The sequence below is a fragment of the Schistocerca americana genome, chromosome 3, assembly GCF_021461395.2.
Source record: "Schistocerca americana isolate TAMUIC-IGC-003095 chromosome 3, iqSchAmer2.1, whole genome shotgun sequence".
NCBI classification, from domain to species: Eukaryota; Metazoa; Arthropoda; class Insecta; order Orthoptera; family Acrididae; genus Schistocerca; species Schistocerca americana.
In genome coordinates this window covers 177,118,679-177,131,968 of record NC_060121.1, presented here as the reverse complement: position 1 = coordinate 177,131,968, position 13,290 = coordinate 177,118,679, and the positions used below count along the sequence as shown (strand labels likewise).

Here is a 13,290-nt window from a genome sequence, read left to right as displayed (position 1 = left end):
GAGAGACATGGGGCACGGAGGAGAATGGATGGCAAGGTAGGGGTGAGGGAAGATGCTAGTGGTGCCTGTCAGGGTGTGCAGGAACATGGTGAGGACAGAATTGTGGACTGCTAGGTGCAACATTAGGAGGCTGCATTTGATGGAGGAGGGGGGAAGGGAGTGGGGAATCGTAGAGGGGAAAGGAGAGAAGCAGAGAAAGGGAGAGGACTATGCAGCTGCACTGATGGGGTAGAAGGCATGCGTAGGGCTCAAGTGGAAGCAGGGAATGTGATAGGCAGGTGGAGGACATGGACTAGAGAAGGCTGAGGCCAGGGGATTTATGGGAATGAAGCATGTGTTGCAGAGAGAATTCCCAGTTGCACAGTTCAGATAAGCTGGCGTTGATGGGAAGGCTCCAGATGATATCCATTTACAGGTCATGATAGGAGAAATATGTTTGCCACTATTATCCCTACTCCTCCCACAGAAGTATTCTATCACCCAACTAACCTTCACAATATCCTTGGCTGTCCATATTCCTCCCATTGTTCCTAACCCCTTGCCTCGTGACTCATATGGCTGCAAACAAACCTAGATGTAAGACCTGTCCCATACATCTTCCCACTACCACTTACTCCAGTCCTGCCATAGGCATCTCCTATCCCACCAAAGGTAGAGCTTCCTGTGAGAGCAATCATGTAATCTACCTACTTAGCTGCAGCCACACTGAAGTGTCCTATGTGTCCAGTAACAAATGACCTACTTGCTTTTATGGCCACAGCCAAACAGTGACCATGTGTCAACTGGACCAACCAGTTGCTAATCATGCCACCCAACTCATTATACTTGACTTCAACAACTGTGTCACAGCTGGTGCCATATGGATTCTTCCCACCAACATCAGATTTACTGAACTGTGCATGTAGGAACTCTTCCTGCAATATATCCTTCATTCCCATAATCCACCTTCCCTCAACTTTCACTAGTCCCTGTCTCCAACTACCACTATCCCTGCTTCAACCCAGCCCTACACATGTCTTATATCCTGCCGACACACCCACATAGTCCTTCATCTTCTGTACTCCTCTTCTCTACCTCTTCCTCCCTCCCCCCCCCCCTCCCCCTCTCTCCCCACTCCCCAAAAATCTCCTAATTTTGTACCTAGCAGTCCACTAACCTGCATCCACTATGTTTCTGCACACTCCCACAGGCAGCACGAGCTTCTTCCCCCCCCCCCCCCCCCCCCTCCCCCCTCTCACACATACCCATGCGTCTTCTGAATCTGCACTACTTACCCCAGCTGAGAGCACTGCTCACCTCAGACACAGTCACAGTTGGGCTTTTACACCCACAGACAACAGTGGCCATATGTGTGTGAGTTCTGCATGTGTGAATGTGTATGTGTTTTGTCTACATTTGACGAAGGACTTAGTCGAATAGCTAATGACAACTAGTTGTCTCTTTTAAGCATGCCACCAATACAATGTGCTTCAATTTAATTACTGTTTCATAGACTGTGCCATCTGGATTCTTCCCAGCAGCATTAGCCTTCCTGAACTGTGCAGCTGTGTACTCTCCCTACAACATATGCCTCATCTCATGGTAGTTCTTGTTGTTCAGCTGCCTATCCTCTTCCTTGCTCCCATCGCAGTACTACAAAAACCTTCTGTGCTGCCAGTGCACCTATGTAGTCGTTTTCTCAGATTTACTTCTCTCCTCTATTCCCTCCCTCTCCACCCTCCCACCCCTCCCTTGCACTACACTCTGATGTTAGCAGTGCTATCCTGCTCCCACCACATCCCTGCACGCTCCCAAATGCAGAACTGGCTGCTTCCCCACCCTGACATGATACCCCCTCTCCTTCTCCCCATCTGCCACCACTTCTTTACCCCCACTACCCATTCCAAATGGAATGCTACTCATGTTGAACACAGCCTCATTTGGGCCTTTGCACCCAGAGACAGTGGCCACATGTGAGTTGTGTGGACATGTGTGAGATTTTTGTTACTAAAGAAGGACTTGGTCGAAAAGCTGGAATATTCTAGCACCCTATTTTGTTGTGCCTATCAGTGATTCAGGCCCTCCCCTGTGATGTGAATAGCAATATATTATTTCCATATTGTTGTTGTTCCATACTGGAATTTCCATTGGGTCATTTTACAGCATAGTTAAGCCTGACCAGATTTTACATTATTTTACTGGTAGGGTAGTGTAGTATCTGTGACTAAAGCTATCCAAACCTACCAAAGGCAGCATCAATCTTCAGAGCTCATTTTTGTACAGTCTGTCTAATTTAGCTCTATCAATCAACTGGTACCACAGGGAAATAGCTTTCTACAGTTATGAGAGTAAAGTAATACCTCAACCAGTCAGCTGTGCATGTATTTTCACCTGGGATTACTATCACAGAACATTACAAGGAGATGCTAGGTATGCACATCTATGCACATTTTCAAAGTGACTCCCATTCAATTAGGTAAACTTCTTTTTTAGTGTTATTTGGACAATTTTTGATTGCCTCAACTTTTGGAATAATATTATATAATTTAGAGCATATTTTGCATTTTAGTAGGTATTACCTGTATTATTTGTCAATGTTAGAATCATCTCTTTGGTTTCACCTCGGCAAACTTTCCCAAAATCCAGAAGCTCCTCTGAGACATGAATGGTAGGGAAGATAACAGATATCTTTAGTGGTATGTACTGTAAATACATAGAATATAATGTGTGCAAATTAATTTGCTGGAATGATTCTTCTAATAAGACAAACACAGACAAATTTAAAAGGATAAACAAACCTGATGAAGAAATTTGTGTTGAGTCACTGAAATGCAACTTTCAAATTCAACCACTTTCTGATTTTTTGCGGTAATCAGTTCTTTACTCTTAGGATCCTGAAGTGCTAAAAGAGCTTCTGCAACATAATTTTGGTTAATTTTGCACTGGACAGTTAACTGAAATAAGAAATAAAATATGTGAGAGGGGCAGTTTAAGGAAATATGGTCCAAAAACTGAAAATAATAATGAGAACATAAAAGTAATGTAAAGGTACATAACAGAAACAGCTTCTGCCATGAATAACTAACAGCTTCTCATAGTTTTCTAGCTTTCTGGTTACCTTAAATTCTAACCCCCTTCCTGCCTTGTTCACGTTTGTTGAAGATATTTTCATAACCATATGTAGGGCCATGATACTTAGTCATTGTGCTTCTGCATGCTCAGCATCTCATTTCCTATCCATTTCAAACCACCTACCTCAATGTTAACATCCAAATCTCTGATAGCTCCACAAAAACATCAATTCATATAAAAACTGCTTTATACCGGTCACCATTCCACACAAAAAAGTTCTCCCATAGAGTCTAACAACCTGTGATGGCACATCTGCAGTAACAAGCAATGTCTTGCCCAGTGTGCTGAAGAACTTAGTAAGACATTTGAAGACAGGCACTAACATTTAATCCTAGTCCATAATCTGTTAGTGTGCCAATCTAATTAATGAAATATTCCAGTCAAGCTTTATACCACACACACTCCTATTTCCTGTTGATGGCCCAAGCGCTTCGCCTGTACTGTGCACTTACCAAGAACATTCTTTTCCCATCAAGCCACAAAAATATCCTATCCTGTAACAACATGGTCACTTATGAAATGAATCATCTCATATACCACCTCTGCTGTAATTTCTGTGCAGTGTTTTATGTTGACATGACTGCCAAGTGGTCTCATCTGATTAATGGGGTCATACAGAGCTGCCAGAGCACTCCAGTAATCTCTCTTTTCACAAAGTCACCCTAAACACACTATGTCAGGTTTAGGTTGTAGCCAATATTTGATTTTCCAGGGCAGAATCCTACTTGCTAGTGAACAAATTTTTCTTTCATTATGTTTGTGATAAGTGGAGCATTTTATTTCTTATACTTAATGGAATGATGGAATAATGACACAGACAGGAATTTTTCGACTCATTTCATTCCTCCCCTGGTTTTGACACAACTGGCCTGACCTTCCTTCATGTCTCTGGGATGTGCAAGTAGTAAGATAAACTTTTATTGTCTCCAGTAACCATTTCATTGATTTGTATTCAAAGCTGATTTTTACTTATTTACTTTATTCAACCATTAGTTTCTTGATACCAGCTTTTCTGTTTTGCTTACTGTTAGATATTACCTACTCCAACTCAGCCACTGTGGATGTATTTGCAAGGAAGCTTGAGACCTCTTAATGGTTTCTAAAGTCATGTCTGTTGTGATTTTGCAGCTGAACAGCAATTGGTGTACAGTCACTTAGGTGAAATAATTGCAGGCATCTGTGGGATCTCCTCTGAGTTTTTTTGAACTGTTTCCAGACTACACTGCTTTCCACTTTGATGATGAGACTTTTTGCTAGTTTGCTCTACTTTGTCTTTCAGATTTTGGCTAAGACATTGTAACAGTTCTCCACCTGCATGTATGGCCTCTTCAGCAAATGGATTGTTCTGGTGAAGCTCCTGGTGTGGTATGGGTAGAGGTTTGGTAGTCCCTATCCAGCATCCTCCCAGTATTAATCTGTTTGAAATTAGCTTGGTGAGATCTGTGAAGTCATAGTCTCCACACTTTTGTGGTATTCTATCTAGCTCTGTGCCAAGACCCTTTCTGTAGCAGTTCCAGTTGACTCTTGAAGTGTACCTCCTCTAACTTCACCATAGTGATGAGAAAATACATTATGGGTCTGTGCTACGTGTGAGGAGTCCAAGGTCTTGTTAGGATTGTACAGTCATCGCTATGTGCCACTGTCAGATGAGAATGGCAGTTTTAGTGTCACAGATCAGCATTTGTTTCTAAGCCACTTATCATGCTTTTAGTGCAGCTCCATTGTCGTATGACTCCTAGTAACAAAATTTCATTCACTACTTCTTCTGTCATTGTTTTTATTTCTTAATTTAACGAACATAATTGTATTCCCTGATGGCAGAAGTAATTTTCTCCTGTTTCAAAGCCAGTGTTATTTATTTCAATGACAACAAGAACGACAGAGCAATGTTTTACATACAAACACTCCAGAATTCCATATGTAATTTATACCTATTTATATTAATAAAAGATGATCCTGCCCTCCTTTATTTTGAAGAGGATTGATGAGAATTTTCTTATTTTTACCAAACTTTGGCTAACAAAATTGTAAATTGTTTTATTTGTATACATTATCTTAACCATGACCAAAAAAGTTAATGTTATCTACACTCCTGGAAATTGAAATAAGAACACCGTGAATTCATTGTCCCAGGAAGGGGAAACTTTATTGACACATTCCTGGGGTCAGATACATCACATGATCACACTGACAGAACCACAGGCACATAGACACAGGCAACAGAGCATGCACAATGTCGGCACTAGTACAGTGTATATCCACCTTTCGCAGCAATGCAGGCTGCTATTCTCCCATGGAGACGATCGTAGAGATGCTGGATGTAGTCCTGTGGAATGGCTTGCCATGCCATTTCCACCTGGCACCTCAGTTGGACCAGCGTTCGTGCTGGACATGCAGACCGCGTGAGACGACGCTTCATCCAGTCCCAAACATGCTCAATGGGGGACAGATCCGGAGATCTTGCTGGCCAGGGTAGTTGACTTACACCTTCTAGAGCACGTTGGGTGGCACGGGATACATGCGGACGTGCATTGTCCTGTTGGAACAGCAAGTTCCCTTGCCGGTCTAGGAATGGTAGAACGATGGGTTTGATGACGGTTTGGATGTACCGTGCACTATTCAGTGTCCCCTCGACGATCACCAGTGGTGTACGGCCAGTGTAGGAGATCGCTCCCCACACCATGATGATGGGTGTTGGCCCTGTGTGCCTCGGTCGTATGCAGTCCTGATTGTGGCGCTACCTGCATGGCGCCAAACACGCATACGACCATCATTGGCACCAAGGCAGAAGCGACTCTCATCGCTGAAGACGACACGTCTCCATTCGTCCCTCCATTCACACCTGTCGCGACACCACTGGAGGCGGGCTGCACGATGTTGGGGCGTGAGCGGAAGACGGCCTAACGGTGTGCGGGACTGTAGCCCAGCTTCATGGAGACGGTTGCGAATGGTCCTCGCCGATACCCCAGGAGCAACAGTGTCCCTAATTTGCTGGGAAGTGGCGGTGCGGTCCCCTACGGCACTGCGTAGGATCCTACGGTCTTGGCGTGCATCCATGTGTCGCTGCGGTCTGGTCCCAGGTCGACGGGCACGTGCACCTTCCGCCGACCACTGGCGACAACATCGATGTACTGTGGAGACCTCACGCCCCATGTGTTGAGCAATTTGGCGGTACGTCCACCCGGCCTCCCGCATGCCCACTATATGCCCTCGCTCAAAGTCCGTCAACTGCACATACGGTTCACGTCCACGCTGTCGCGGCATGCTACCAGTGTTAAAGACTGCGATGGAGCTCCATATGCCACGGCAAACTGGCTGACACTGACGGCGTCGGTGCACAAATGCTGCGCAGCTAGCGCCATTCGACGGCCAACACCGCGGTTCCTGGTGTGTCCGCTGTGCCGTGCGTGTGATCATTGCTTGTACAGCCCTCTCGCAGTGTCCGGAGCAAGTATGGTGGGTCTGACACACCGGTGTCAATGTGTTCTTTTTTCCATTTCCAGGAGTGTATTCTGAATTTATACCAATTATTGCTTTGTTAAATTGTAGGAATAAAATAGTAGGACTAAAAGAGTAAAATAACATACAAATAAAGGTGTACAATATACAAGAATTATTACTTGATAGTCCAGGTTCATTTACGTGGTGCCTATGACACAGCCTGGTGACATTTCTGTTCCTGAGAATACTCGATAACCTTGAAACTTGATTGGACTTTACAGTTAAAAAAATAAGATAAAATTGATTTCTAAAACAACTAACTTTGCTAAATGACATTTAAGACACATCATAAACAAGGAAGAAGAGTGTGCAAGATACAGGAGCCAGTCAAAATACCCAGGTACTTCGAAAAAGGCAGGGCCTGACAGGTGTGAATATTACTGAAGAAATTCATCTAGTTATTTAATTTATTTACATTTTCTTTGCATGAGGCCACCACAATGGCTTTTTCAAATGCCAGAAATAATAGCACAACAGTAATTGCACTTACAAAATATTTTATATTCTGTAACTGTTGCATCTTATGCCTATTTTGTCCATTTATTACATTACAACTAGTATGTTACTGGTTTATGAATATAAACACTTTTCTATCAGAAAAGATTTTAATTTTGTTTGAAAATCATTCCCTGTACACGTTCTTAGAGAGTTTGGTGGTTTGTTAAAGCAAATCAAATCATGGATGTGTGGGATTCTGTCATTTTTATTGTTGTACCTCGCTGAAAAGTTTAATAAGTTATGGCTGCAGTATACAGACCAAGTTATTTTCATAATAACAGAAAACCTGAAACTTCCTGTCAGATTAAAACTGTGTGCCGGACCGAGACTCGAACTCTGGACCTTTGCCTTTCGTGGGCAAGTGATCTACTAACTGAGCTACCCAAGCACGACTCATGCCCCATCCTCACAGCTTTTCTTCTGCCAGTACCTCGTCTCCTACCTTCCAAACTTTACAGAAGCTCTCCTGCGAACCTTGCAGAACTACCGCTCCTGAAAGAAAGGATATTGTGGAGACATGGCTTAGCCACAGCCTGGGGGATGTTTCCAGAATGAGATTTTCACTCTGCAGTGGAGTGTGCGCTGATATGAAACTTCCTGGCAGATTAAAACTGTGTGCCGGACCGAGATTCGAACTTTGGACCATTGCCTTTCGTGGGCAAGTGTGAGCACTCATCACAGAGTATGACACAATCGTAGGTAGCTGTGAATGAAGATGTGTGGAGCTATTTGAGCATGGGGAGAGGCACACAAATGCACAAGATGTGTGAGCATATGCACTTAACTAATGTGGGTAGGGTGGAGGAGGGCGGAAGAGGATCAGAGCCCTCAACATACTCTGCAGGAAGGATCAAAGGTCAACCATACAGTGCCTCAACTACAGATGATTCAAAATCCTCTTTGAAGGTGGTACATATGCCCAAGAGGATGCACAGTAACATTTCTGCCCAGCCACTGATGTGACACAAGAGTGCCACTTTCAGAGTGCGATGCAAACGTTCTATAAGTCCGTTACTTTAGGGATAGTAGGCACTGGTACGAAGCTTGGCAGTACCCCACAGATTACAGAGCTTAGCAAAAAGGAGTGATTCAAACAGACAACCCTGATCTGCAGCAACATGATGCACTGCCAAAGTGGGCCAGCCAGGTGTAAAGAAATGTATGGGCCGATCTGTCTAGTCCAGTTGATCATAGAGAAAATGTATTTGAAACCTTCCAATGGAGGCAGGGGATCAACTAGGTCAAAATGGATGTGGCTAAAACATCCTTTTAGGATGACAAAATGTCCAAGATAAGGTAGTGCCTGTTGACCAATCTTGCTACGTTTGCAGGCAATACATGTGCACACCCAGGTATGGCAGTCACTTTTCACGTCAAGCCAAACAAAGCACTCACTAAGCAGGTACATGGTGGCTTTTGTGCATGGATAGTCCACATTGTGAATGATGTTGAAGATTGTGCAATACAAGGCAGAAGGGACTAGGGGTTGTACTGTACCAGTAGAACTGTCACTCAACACTGGAGTAGCTGAGCCAAGTAGGAGTCAGAATTCCATTATAAAGAATGTAGACAAGTCTTGTAACAGATTCTGTACATCTGGATCTTGTTGCTGCAAGTGAGCCTGCTCATCCATTTCAAGAGGAGAAGTAATGGAGTTAATTCTCAACATGTAGTTGCGCCTGAAAATGTTTACCATGCCCATAAACCTGCAAAGATGTGGTAGGTTTCAGGTAATGGTAGCTCAGAGATGAAGGCATAGAATGCCCTCAGGAGTAACTTCATGATCAAGGAACATGATACCATTATGATGATGTTGACTTTTATCTTGATTAATTTTAAGACCATTGTCTGCAAGGACATGTAACATATGCAATAAGTGTTTCTTGTGTTTGTTATTGGAAGAGGAAAAGATAAGGATGTCATCCAGTTATGTATAGCAGAATGGCAGTAGGAAAAGTAGAGAATCAATAAATCACTGCCAGGTTTGGGTGGCATTTTTCAGTCTGTAAGGTGTGAAACAATATTTGAGTAGGCTGAGTGGTATAATGTTGGTCATTTTCAGGGCATCATCAGTTTGCATAGGGGTTTGATGGTAAACCTTGTGGCAGTGTCTGACACTAAGCACATGTGCTCCATACAGCTGTTGTGTAAAGTCTCAGATGTGTGGAAGGGAACAGTTATTAATTACTGTGTTCATGTTTAGTGTGCAGTAGCTTCTGATCAACCTGTAGGTACCATCTCTCTTAGAGACCAGGTGGACAGGTGAAGACCAGTCACTAGAAGAGCGGTGGTCTATTACCCGTGTCTAACAGTTGCTGCACAGGGGCCTTAGTGTGGTGCAGTTTGTTAGCTGTCAGCTGCCTTGCCTTCTAATGGACAGGAGGGTATTCTGTGGTCATTAACCTATGACAGGCACCATTTGAAATAGCCATGAGGTGAGAAGAGGGGGTGGGAACATAACGCACAATGCTCATACATGAAGGGTCACTGATGTGTCAAATCCATGGCTTGGGAGTGTGTTTTTTCATCAGCAAAAGTTCCAGCAGGCAGTACCAAAGTAGGAAGAGCATTGACTATGCAAATTTCACATGTCATGTTGTTGGATGCATCCATTACCAGTAGATGGAGTGTATTGTTGCTGGCATGAAGGGCATCGATGTCATGATGTTGGAGTAAGAGCTCAATCAGGGAGTTGGCAAGTTGAGCTGTCAGATGTGTACACTCTGATGACAGATGGACAAGCTTGTTACATCAAGATGTGGGGGTTGTAGCCAGTGGAATGAAGCAACCTGTTAGGCATGTGCCAGAAGTATGATGCAACAGCATGACAGACTAGATGTCCAGTGAGAGGCAGAAGTGCTTAAGGAAGTCAGTCCCTAGAACAGGACTCTCGACATCTGCCACAAGGAACTTCCATGGGAACTCTCATCTGGAGCAAGCTGAAGCTGTAGCATGGCTACACTGTGAACTTTGATATCTGAATTATTAATTGTATGGAGGGTACCAGGTGCTGGCAGGATGCTCAATGGAGTGAGAGTTGGTGGGATAACACTTGCATCCATGCTGATGTCAATCTGGAAACATGTGTCAGTAAACCTGTCAAGCATGTAGAGGCATCCAGACATGAGATGAACATTGTGTGATGACTGATTTTGGAATAGGTAGAGTGAGCAGTAGTACGTGAAGTTCTGACGTCCACTGCCACAGTGTGCTAGGAGCCGTTGAGAGTAGAAGGTGTAGAGTGGGAGTGGAGAGTGCAGATAGTGCAACTGGTCTGCTGTTAGTGGCTGCTCTCTCCATCTCATGATGTGCACAATCTTGCGTGGCCTACTCTGGGTGAGCAAGAAGGAGGGGTAGCTGTATCCACAGCAGAACTGTCAATATAGGTAGCAGAATCTATTCTTGCAGAAGTGATGAGCTGGCAGTGCCACTTGTTTGATATATGTAATCTGCATGTCAGAGTCTACATTCCAATGGTTCTGTAGAGAAAGGTAAGAGCTGCAGCTAGATGTCATATGGAAGCTTGACTATCCAAACCGCCCACAAGGCAGTACCCTGCAGGTTGTTAGGATTGACAAAGGCATATAGGTGATGCCAGAGTTGAGAGGGCAACCTTTTGCTGATAATTTACACATAAATTATGTGGTAAAGTGCTTTCTACTGTGAGCAAGAAAGGTGGTTGACGATAGTCTGCCTTGCGTTCAGGCATCGGGGGCAGAGGGTGATGGGGAGGGGGCAGGCGGTGGGATCAAGCTGGTACCGCTGATAAGTTCCAGGTCAGCATGTCAGTGTACAGTGATGCATACAGAGTGTGCATCATCACTACTGATGCTGCTAAGGTCCAGAACAGAGTCCGCCAGGTTGAACCATGTGAGACAGCTATCTTTGTTAGGGTGAGGCAGCTTAAGGAACAGGCCATGTGGAGTGGCCTAGGCCAGCACTGGAGTACAAAACTGTGTACTCAATGAAGGCAGTACACTCAAATGAATGAGGGTGGGGTGCAAAAATGGAATGGTGCCTGACATCTCAGCAGTAGTGGGAGGGGCACTTTGGGACATCACACATTGTGGCATGTGCAGTAGACAAGGATGACATGGGTGTGAACGCAGATGGCAGGGAAGACATGAATAGCCTGATAGGATTGGCCATGGCTGCTATACTGAGTAGATGGGGTGGCTCTGCCTGAAGAGCAAAAAAATGACAAAACATTGGGAGAGGTAGATTCTTAATTGCTGTGCAGTTTGTTGTGGGTTCAAGACACTGGGATCCTGTTTGATGACCACTTACTCAAGCTGAGCATTCATTGTCTATAGTGTCGAAAATAGCTGCCATCAGTGGGGGAGGGGGGGGGGGGACGGAACCCAACGCAGGGATATTAAGGTGGTATGTGAGGCTGTGAGTGCATAGTTAAAAGTGGTGTCCAACATATTTGTGATGACACTCTGTACTGCACATGAATGAAGAGGTTGGCACAAGACATCTGATGTGTGATACGATGAGGAAGCACTGTATGGCAAAACATTTTTCACAACAAACAACAATGATCATTGTGGAACATCAACATGGCATGGGAATGCAGAATAATGGGTTACCAGTGTGCATACTCAATACTATACTACAAACAGAAGTACCAGAGACATACTATTAAATAGTAAACACTTTGTTAACAGAGCATTTTTAATATCAGATACAAAAATGACACAGAACATGGCTGAACAAGAGCATACTGAGAGTAAGTCAATGAAGTTGTTCCTCACAGAGGTGGTGGTTGACTTGTACTAACTTGTTGACTGCCACCATACATGTAAGACAATACTGACCATACAATTTATCTTACAAGATATGTTAAATACAGTTAAATTTATGTTTATAGCCGATGTACTTTCACTCATGATGTGCACGATTTCAGAGATTGCATGTCTGTACAGTTCACAGGTACACTTATAGAGGCCACCTGGGTCAGCCTCTGGGATGCTCTGGTGAGCCGCCAAAGAAACAGTATTATTTAAGCAACCACAAACAAATATTTGGCCTATAACCTGTATTACCATTGTTCAGTCAGTGCGTTCAGAGTTATACTCAACCAGTACTTCATGGTATCTTACGTGTTTCTCTATAAAGTACTATGTTCCATAAATTACATTTGTTCTTGCTACAACAAACTGGGTGACGAGTGAGGGTTTCAATTTCTCCGCATGTTAATGTCAGTGCTAAGTCATCTTACAAACATTTTGATGAAAGAAATACTCCATTATATCACTGCCCAGCATGCATTTTTTACACAGGCTTTTGTCATGAATGGTTGCGGAGGGGGGAATAAAATGTAATATATATTGGAAACTGATTAAAAATTGCTGCTTAAATAATTAAAACAGAAATTTTGAAAGAATAATTGAAAGTAATTGGAAGGTACACATATCCTGAGTGGACTTTAACTGGCACTAATATCAACAGACCTTCGATATTCATACATATATTCAGCATTTAACTTTCCGTACTTCTTTTTCTTGTTACCGGTATTGCGCACACAGCTTGATATTACAATAATGGTTCTGGATTGTTCCCTCCTCTGCTCACACAAATTCTTCTTGTCTACTTTGATCCTCTTGATGTAGGATTCTCAGTGCATCACAGAATGATGAACGAATGGTTTTTAGATAGACTTCGTCTCCCAAATAATGTTTATAACACTTCTTTAATGTCCGATTTGAATATGCATTTTTGAACTATATATATATATATATATATAAAAAATAGAGGGAAACATTCCACGCGGGAAAAATATATTTAAAAACAAAGATGATGTGACTTACCACACGAAAGCGCTGGCAGGTCGATAGAAACACAAACAGACACATACATACACACAAAATTTAAGCTTTCGCAACAAACTGTTGCCTCATCAGGAAAGAGGGAAGGAGAGGGAAAGACGAAAGGAAGTGGGTTTTAAGGGAGAGGGTAAGGAGTCATTCCAATCCTGGGAATGGAAAGACTTACCTTACGGGGAAAAAAGGACGGGTATACACTCGCACACACACACATATCCATCCACACATATACAGACACAAGTAGACATATTTAAAGACATATGTAAAGACAAAGAGTTTGGGACTCTTTGTCTTTAAATATGTCTGCTTGTGTCTGTATATGTGTGGATGGATATGTGTGTGTGTGCGAGTG

The 13,290-nt window shown here is 43.4% G+C and overlaps 1 pseudogene; it reads right to left on the bottom strand.

Annotated features, from left to right (window-relative positions):
- LOC124605956 overlaps positions 1-13,290 on the bottom strand; it is a 121,580-nt pseudogene that overhangs the window by 15,170 nt on the left and 93,120 nt on the right.